Genomic DNA, 9,520 nt, shown 5'->3' with positions numbered 1-9,520 from the left:
GCTCACCACATATCGCCGCCGTGGCGCGGCTACAAGCAGTACACCAGAGGACCTTTTATACCCAGGTGCACACACACCATCCGGCCACCACACTGGCCACTATTTCAACTAATCTAGCTACATGCAAACGCAGGTACACTGCCCATGCAAACCGGCCGCACGACTTCTCTGCTAACAAACTCATGGATGCTAATGCCCGGCCGTTGCGCTACCTACATGCATGCCCATGATCAGCACTTGTGCAACCTCCAACGTCCACACCCGGCCAGCTCTGCCCGATCCGGCCACGAGCTCACGCGTCAAGATTAGAGTTATTATTCTATGCATATAGATGTGTGAAATGTGAGCAGTCAAAGCATGGAAAGAGATCGATCATGTAGCATTATATTGTTCATACGCGATGGCATTATGATGTGAAAATTTATTGGATCACGTGATCACATCCGCCCAAAAGATCTGGACCGCATCAAACCCGTTTTTATATTATTATGCATATCAATATGTTCATTCATATAAGTGCAAATAAAAACCATACGCCTCCCTCTCACACCCCCCCCCCTCTCTCTCCCTCTCATATATGAGTTCATTGAGTCGCTCATTTGCATTGTGTCATAGGCATCATTTTCTTGGTTATGCTACATGCATGCACCTCATCTTCTCACGTTTCTTCACTGATTCAAACACTACAAATGGAAACAAGAGGCATTCAGCTGTCCGGTTTCCACTCATGTGCTATGCAAATCTTCTATTAAAATTCATGACCGAGCCTAATCCGACCCCTCTCGCGCTATTAGCCATGTAAGACATCAGATTTCATGCCTGAGTCATTTCTAGCAGTTGGATCTGCCACTAGACACCATGTTTTTCGCCTCGTGGGCTAGCTGTCCTAAGGGGACTCTGCTCCGGAAGAAATTTCTAAGAGTATCTCTAGCAGACCCCTTATATCGCGCCGAACTGCAAAATAACTTCTAGTTTACAGTTTTGGGTGAAATAGTAGCCCGAACAAATACCGTATCGGACTGTGGCCTTTAAAAGAAATTGCGGGGCGTGGCACATTCTCCCCCTCAACCTTTAGAAACATGGGGCGGGAGACCGACGCAAGGGTGACCCCTATCGCTAGCGAGATTTGGGGGAGGGACATTTCAACACGGCAATTCCCGCTGTCCCTTCTCTCCGCCGGCATTGATCTCCCTCCGCCCGCTCCGGACCACCTTCCCCGGCTCTGTAGCGCTGCCAAGGACGCCTCCCAGCCGTCGCCCATCACCGTGGAAGTCATGGACGCGCCAACCCCTCAAGCAGATGTCGTCGCCGGCCGTGTCACGCCCGTCGTGGTTCAGGCCTCCATCGCCCATCCCCGCAAGTGCCAGGGCAACTTCATCATCCAGAGTGGCGCTCCCACAGCCGCAGTCCGGAAGGCACGCGTGCCCTCCACCGCCGTCGCTGCAAATCCGGGTGGGAGAGGCCCAATTAACCACATTCCTTAGAGCATCTGTAGCAGACCCCTTATCGCACGGACCTTTAAAGTGAGTATAAGAGCTGCCCCCTTTCCGATCTTGACCTCGAACAATAGTGTCCATGATGAATTTCCAGCTCCCCTCGCGGCGTTGCTGGTAGAACTGGCATCCCTAGGCGAGGAGTCGTTGAAGATGGACGAAGTGCTCCCCCGTTCCCTGTACATCGGTTGTTCCTTCACCTGTAGGTACAAATCGCGCCCTTCCTCTTACATAAGATGCTGATAGTGGAGAGAGGTTCCTGTCCTTATCTGCCTGACTGCCTCGCGAAACAATTCATTATTTCTTCATCTCTTCCTTCACAGCGACGCAGCCGTGACCTGCGACATAAGTTGGAGCTGGCTGGGACCGGTTGATGTTGAAGGTGGACTTCATTCTGGGGCTTTTCTTCAATCTATTACTAAGCCCCTCCTCAGGAGGACCATGTCTGTTTTTGCAACTATGCTTTGCCGATCTGTGCTTTGTTCATTGTTGATTCTCAATTACTGCATATCTGTATCTGTATATGAAGTTGATGGTCTGGAGCACTAGCTATATATGTGAGGCTGCCAGGTACGTGAATGCATTCGTTCAGTCACACAACAAAGGCGTCTACTGATTCTGATTTTTGAGCATCTTCTCACTTACTAAGATAAAAATCTAGGCATCATAGCATATGTCGTTTCCTTGCCAAATTTTTTTTACATCATATTATTAGTCACTCTTGAGACAGTGCTATGGATTAGAGATTATCCCTTCTCTGTAGAAATATTTTGGCCAACTTTTTTAGACACTGGATTTTATTGAAGATGACCACGGTCTTCTCAGGATCTTTGAACCTTGGAGACATGCCTATACCATTTTGACTATTGTTAGGTGCCTGCCATCTTCTACATGTATCACAATTGTTGCAAGAATTCTAAAGTGTGCATTGACAGATATAGCAATGCCTAATCTTCCAGGGTATAATTTTATATTAGCTCATAAGTAATCATAGATTTTTATTGTAAGATAAGAAATCTTTGACTAATCCAACCATCGTGTAGTGAAGTTTCTTTTTGTCAGTTGTGAAATGTGTGGTGCTTGCTTAAAATTTGACTGAGAGGCTAAATAAAGAAGACAAAGGTCAGTCTAGTGAGTACAGTTAATTTGATTTGACGAGGACATAGAACCAAATTTCCTCCTGTAAATCATTTGTTTGTATTGCACTAAGACTTTGACCAACATTAATAAATTTTTCCAAGGTCGATGTTATGCATGACCATACATTTTTCCTCCCAAATTTTATTGGATAATTAAATCTTACCCCTCCCAAGATCTATCATATCACAGTTTTTATTGACTTGTGAATGTAGCTCAAATGCTCCTGTAGCAGCGACGGTGACCTTGTATTGTTGGTTTTCCAACATGCTTTGGTGATATGCACATTTCGTGTTCTGGTGTGTGCGAATTTTGCTTCAATATCTTAGTGTCATGTTATGTATGTCTAATCTTAGGTGTAGAAGTATGTCTAAGGTGGATGTAGTATCATTGGGGAAATAGCTAATAGGCGGACATGTCCTATGTACACATCAAAATCAAGCTCCAACCAACTATCGATCATTGATAATATTCAGGCGAGTTGCCACAAATTTACATATTTGTTGGGAATCTGGGCTCTCGCCGTTCACGATCACAGAGGAGACGGGGTTTTTGCGTCGCGTGAAAAACTTGCGACCTTTTCAGTATTCTTCATCGCTACTTATTTGTTACAAGGAAAGAGGGGCAGGCGGCGATCCTAACTATGCGCCACGATCCGCCGTGCTCGCGCCATCCCACTAGCGCTGATCGTGTCTCCTAAGCCACCTGCGATTCTACCGGGCCGATCGTGGTGACCACGTCCAGCCGGCCCGCGCTAGCTACTTGCATGGCGCGCACAGTCCGCGGCTCATGCGACAAGTTTATTCCAAACGGAAATAAAGAGACTAGCCTAGGCACAACGACTAGATTAGCTAAAAATATTTAACGTCTGTTTATTTAAGATCTTTTTACATATTCCTTGTCCCTTTATTTAAGAACACTATCGTTAGAATGGATGGGTGCCGCAACACGCGCCATTATGGATCTACTTATCATTCAAGAAATCCATTTTACTTGCTCCTTTACTTACCCATGATTTGAATATCAAGGCGCAAAAGGGAGATATGGTGAGACAGCTACTACTACAAATATGTACTCATGGGTTGACTAATCATGCCTTATTGAGGAGCAGCTTGGCGGTGTGATTGATTAAGATGGGTGGCGAATTCCCTCTAGCAGGGTACCAGGGAAACAATTTAGAAAAGCTTCGCCTTGGATCATGAACATCTATGTGTGGCGACAACGATTTCAAGTAATGAAATAAGGTATGATGAAGATATTTAGGTGCATGGGTGGGGCACGTTAAGGTTTTTACCGATTGAACCATCGATTCATTGGGTTCGATGGGTAGGAAAAAATACATCGAGAAAAAGGTCATAGAAAATGATTTCCATCTATTTAGCCCTGAACAAAGTGAGTTCTGTTATTGCGGCATGTTGGCACACCGACCTTAATTTTTACCAGTTTAATTGCTCCAGTTTTTATGAAAACCATATTAAACAATCCAGTTTCTTGGTCATTTTTCCGGGTCGGTGGTGGGGCTGGCCATTGAGCTTAGCAAACTGGTAGGGTTGCTAATTTTGGATATAATCTTTTTATTCGAGAGACTGTCTGGTCCGGTTTATGGCTATATCCAACAACCAATGCAATTGTCATAGATCCATAAAGCTAAAAGTTATTAAAGTTCATCAAAATCATTGTCTCTTGATCTTTCTTGTCATGTTTCGACTCTGCTCTTTGTTTCGTGTGGTGCAATTGCAAAAGGCCAAATTTGCACAAGCCAAAATAACCCCTAAACCTGCCCACAAAACGAAAAAAAAACCTAAACCTTAAACCGTGAATCAGTTACCAAGATCACATCCTTGCAAGGCGAGGCATATGAACTGCTAAACAGAGTCAGAGGATGAACCTAGCAGACCTTTATTTTTTCACAACATTTTCTACACCACGAGAACACTGCCATCCGAACACACACAAATCTAACAAACAAGACGCGTGTGCACACACACTTAACATAATTCTTTCATGTCTGTAAAGCTGAAGAAACCGATCAGCTCACCAGACAACTAGCATATAATAATTTCCAGCAACATGCACCACAACTGAAGCGAAAGAAATACGACTTTTCTTATTATTTTTTTTATCCTTTTTGTATGAAAACATCCTTTTATGGTTGGTGATAACAAATTGAGGGCTTCGTATTTTGTAGGATACAATTTTTTTAGGTTGAAAATAATAAATTTATTTCTTTCTTTTATAGGGAAAGAAAATAGTATGTGCCACTAGGCCTAGTGGGCTGATGGTCTTACAGCCGCCACTTGAGTCCGGCCCCTACCTAGTAAGTATGGATGACCAAGACCATCTCACCGACGACCAGACGACCACTATCACTTGACTGCCACTCCCCCAATCGCGCCGTCATCATCCGTCCGTCTGCCTGTCACTCACTCGCTCTGTGTGTGGTGGCGCCTCCCACGACAACATGGCATCCTTCCTCCCCTCCCTCCCCACTCTCATGGTGTCACTGTCAGCCCCTTCCACATTTCCGGCACCTACCCAAACCACACCACATGTCCCGAGGCAGGTGGCGAGACGGGAGAGGGAGTGGCCATGGTGGAGGTGGTCTGCGTGCTCGCACCAGTACACGACAACTTAAATGCAATGACATGTTATCTGCCCGAACAAAGCTATTAAGACGGCAGACAAACTACCGGGAGAGCAGTTCTCCGGCAGATAGAACTGCCACGACAACGACTGCCAGAGATTACTTCTCTCAGCGGTTAGGTCATCCCCGACAATTTGTCTACCCTGGCCATGTATGTGCCAGAAGTTCATTTTCTCCCGGTAGGCTTCTTGTGGCATAGGAACTACAGTTACCGGTAGTGCAATTGTCGGGACGACAGAAACATGTTTACACGACAATTTACATGCCATGATGTTGCATTTCACTAGCAAACTATTATGGCAACATATAACTAATTTAATATTCATTTACTATGTTGAGGCAATCAGAGCGTAAACACACAGTTCAATGGAAGTCATATAGGCCTCATCCAAAACCATAAACTTAGTTCGATAGACATAACCAAATACATATGTTTCTAGATACATGCATGAATCGACAATATATATGGACATTGCACCGCAAAAGGAAAACTACATATGTTTCTACATGTGCCACGCGACCAAAATGAGCATACAATGTCTTATAATCCAAAACAACCAACTTAATTGTAGGTCCTCCAAATCTTCAGCAGCTTATAGATCTTCCAAACCTCCATCAACTTATGTACCTTTGGGAAACCTACAAAAGACTAGAAAATCAAATTAATGAAACTCAAAACATTAAGGCTTGAATATTTGGATGTTAGGGACCGGTGTAGGTACTACTAGTTAGATTTTCCTAGATGTTGCAGTAGTATTGTCCAGTATTTTTTTACAATGCGAATTACACACTTCTAAAGCATATGGTCGAGACTAAAAAATCATCTTCTGTGTGGTAGGGAAATATATGGAATTTAATCCAAAATTAGATGTTGCAGATTTGAACAAGCAGGGTGTAGAGCTTGTGCACAAGCAGACCCACAAAAGCATTGTATGTCAAAAGTCCTATAAACATATTGGTCATTGTGATGACCCACAAGTATACTGGGTCAATTGTAGACTTTTCGATAAGTAAGAGTGTCGAACCCAACGAGGAGCAGAAGAAAATGACAAGTGATTTTCAGCAAGGTAATGTCTGCAAGTGCTAAAATTGTAAGTAGCGGAGTAGTTTGATAGCAAGATAATTTGTAGCGAGCAAGTAAAGATAGTAGCAACAAAAGTGTAGTAAGGTAGCCCAGTCCTTTTAAGGCAAAGGACAGGTCAAAACGGTTTTATTATGATAAGAAAAGTGTTCTTGAGGGTACACGGGAATTTCATCTAGTCACTTTCATCATGTTGGCTTAATTTGTGTTCGGTACTTTGATAATTTGATATGTTGGTGGACCGGTGCTTTGATAATCGCTGCACCGGAGGGCAAAAGTGCTCCTGCCCAAGTTCCGCCTCGAGGCGGCGGCGCTTCATCCCGAAAGTCCTCCTCTGATTTTTTCTAGGTCAAAATGACTTATATACCAGAAGATGAGCACCAGAGGTGGGCCGAGGAGGGCAGCACCCACCAGGGCGCACCTGGGCCTCCTGGAACGCCCAGGTGGGCTGTGCCCACCTGGTGCGCCCCCTTTGGTTCTTATTTCCTCCAATATTTATTAAATATTCCATAAAAATTCATCGAGGAGTTTCAGCTCATTTGTAGTTGTGCAGAATAGGTAGCTTGACGTAGCTTTTTCAGGTCCAGATTTCCATCTGCCATAATTCTCCCCCTTGGTGCATACCTTGCATATCATGAGAGAAAAGACATTAGAATTACTCCAAAAAGAATTATTATAAAATAAAACAACATAAATAACAGTAGGAAAACATGATGCAAAATGGACGTATCAACTCCCCCAAGCTTACACCTTGCTTGTCCTCAAGCGAAAACCAAAATCGAAAACCATGTCCACATGCTTACAGAGAGAGGATTCGATAAAAACAAAAATACATAGCAGCATCATGTGCCTTATTATAACAACGACAAACTTTAATATAAAACTTTCATCATAGAACTTTTATCATAGACTTCTCATGAACAAGTGACCATTCATCACAACATCGAAGTATAAAGCATACACTCTTTTGGAAACCCACAAACTATGTTCTTAATAAACTTTGCAACTAAAATTCATCATCTTTTCAGGAAGGGTCACATATCAGAGCCTTTAGGCAAGTACATATACTCAACCATCATTTAGTCTTCTATGATTGCTACCACTCACCACGTACACATGGCTAAGAACATACTCAACCATCATTTAGTCTTCTATGATTGCTAACATTCACCACGTACAAAGATTAAGCATTAAACAATTCTATATCAATCACATGGCCATTCCACTTTCTGAAAATATTTATTCACACCTAAATTTTTTTGCATTTTTTTGTTCTCCGGTCAATAGTATCATAAAATGCATCTGGTGACAATTATGCCTGAAATCTTAGATTTTTTTTAGTTGTAGATCTTAGATTAAGTTTGCAAATAGAGCCTCGACACACGAGCGTACAAACCCATCGTGATTGACTGGTCCTGCGGATTTGACACGTTGAGCGCCTGGTTGGGCACAGCCCTCTGTGGAATCACTAGCTACATCAGATATAGAAAACTCGTGAAAATGCAACTAACTCACCTTCCTGGCATCAGCAAGTTCGCTTTCGTCCAGCGCCTTTGGACTTTGATTCTAGCGACTACTCCTACAGCAGACCGGTGCCTTGCAAATCAAATAAAAATCATTGAATTAAGGTGTCACACGGTGTAAGAAAGATCCCAAACCTTGCAAACAAAATTTAGTACAAGCAGCAAGAACAACCCCACTATAAAAAATGTGCTTTTCTGGACTGCTATAGTTCAGAAGCAGCGTGTGAAGCTTTATTGTAGTAGAAACACATTAACTGAGCAACTCGAGAACCACAATCGGAAGGATAGATAAATGAACATGGCATATGGGGCTGGTTCGGTGGCCGGCGCAACACATCCACCGAGTACACTCAACGAAGTGTACCCACCCCAATCAACACACCGACCACAAAATCTCATGTGAAAGCAAAGCCAACATATCGGCCAGGTCAGGAGGTGCCACGACGGCAACCATGAGACGAGATTGTAGTGGGAGTAACTGCATGAGAGATTCAATTGAACCAACCGGAGTGGCCAACGTGTGGGATGGAATAGGAGGAGGCAGAGCTCGGATGGGCGGTGACGGAACTTGCACCTCCGGTGGCGGACATCACCGATGAACGTGGTGGCTCAGCTCTAGCATCGATGGGGCATCAGAGGTTGTCTGCGGATGGGTTTGCAATCTGTACCGCGTACAAGAGGCGGCACCGGAGCGTGGACGGCTGGTCGTGGTCGAACGGGCTTGGTGGCGGCGGTAGGGACCCTAGATTTATTTTCATTGCCATGTCCACTGGTGCGGTTCAGATAGAACGAAAGAATGCAGAGAAGGTGGGAAGTTTTGATGGGGAGTGTAAAAATGGCCGAGGAGGAAGGCAGTTCAGCGGACAAAACCTAAGCGAAACGCGGGGATGGGTAGGAAAAGCAACGTTGAGTAATTTTAAAGTAGTAGAGATAGAGATATATAAGCTCAGTTGAGCACAAAACACTGTGTAGACATCTTACTTCTTTTACGGCAATCAAGAGTTGTTCTACCATTTGCATTAGCTAGAAATTTTCTATACATGTAAATTTTATGTGCCTCTGCCAGCAGAGTGACCAACACCGAAAGCACAAGCACAGAGATGTACGGGCAAATGTACGGTGACTAAACGAAGCCTAACCCTTGAGTAAAGTTGTGCCGAGAAGTGCAACCTAGCTTCTATTTCTTACAGACCATGATCATCTAGGGATGCACTTTCTTAAGAGAGACCAGCAATAAGAGCATGTACACTAGTCTATGCATACTGGTCACGTGGCCTGCCTACATCCATCCTATCTCTACCGGAGTTTTGGCATTCCGTTTGCCTCCCAAGCCTATTTTGGCCTCAAAAGTATTATTGCATTGTTTAGCTTTAGTCTATGTTGGGACAAATCCACCGGCGACAAACGCCAAACCGCCCTCCGGCAACGAACGCCGGACGAAGATAGAAGAAGATGAACAGAATTTTTCAGCGACGAACCCCCTAGCCGCCGAATGGCCTGTATGTTGGTTTCTATTCAACTCAACTACTCAAACACACATACATGAACGTACACACACGCAGCACAACCCAAGAAGAACTCTCACATCGACCGGGCGCATACCACGGTCCCAACGAAGACTACATCTTCCTTAGGACCCTCC

The sequence above is a fragment of the Triticum dicoccoides genome, chromosome 6B (assembly GCF_002162155.2).
Source record: "Triticum dicoccoides isolate Atlit2015 ecotype Zavitan chromosome 6B, WEW_v2.0, whole genome shotgun sequence".
Lineage (NCBI taxonomy): Eukaryota > Viridiplantae > Streptophyta > Magnoliopsida > Poales > Poaceae > Triticum > Triticum dicoccoides.
Note: the sequence above shows the minus strand (reverse complement) of the source record.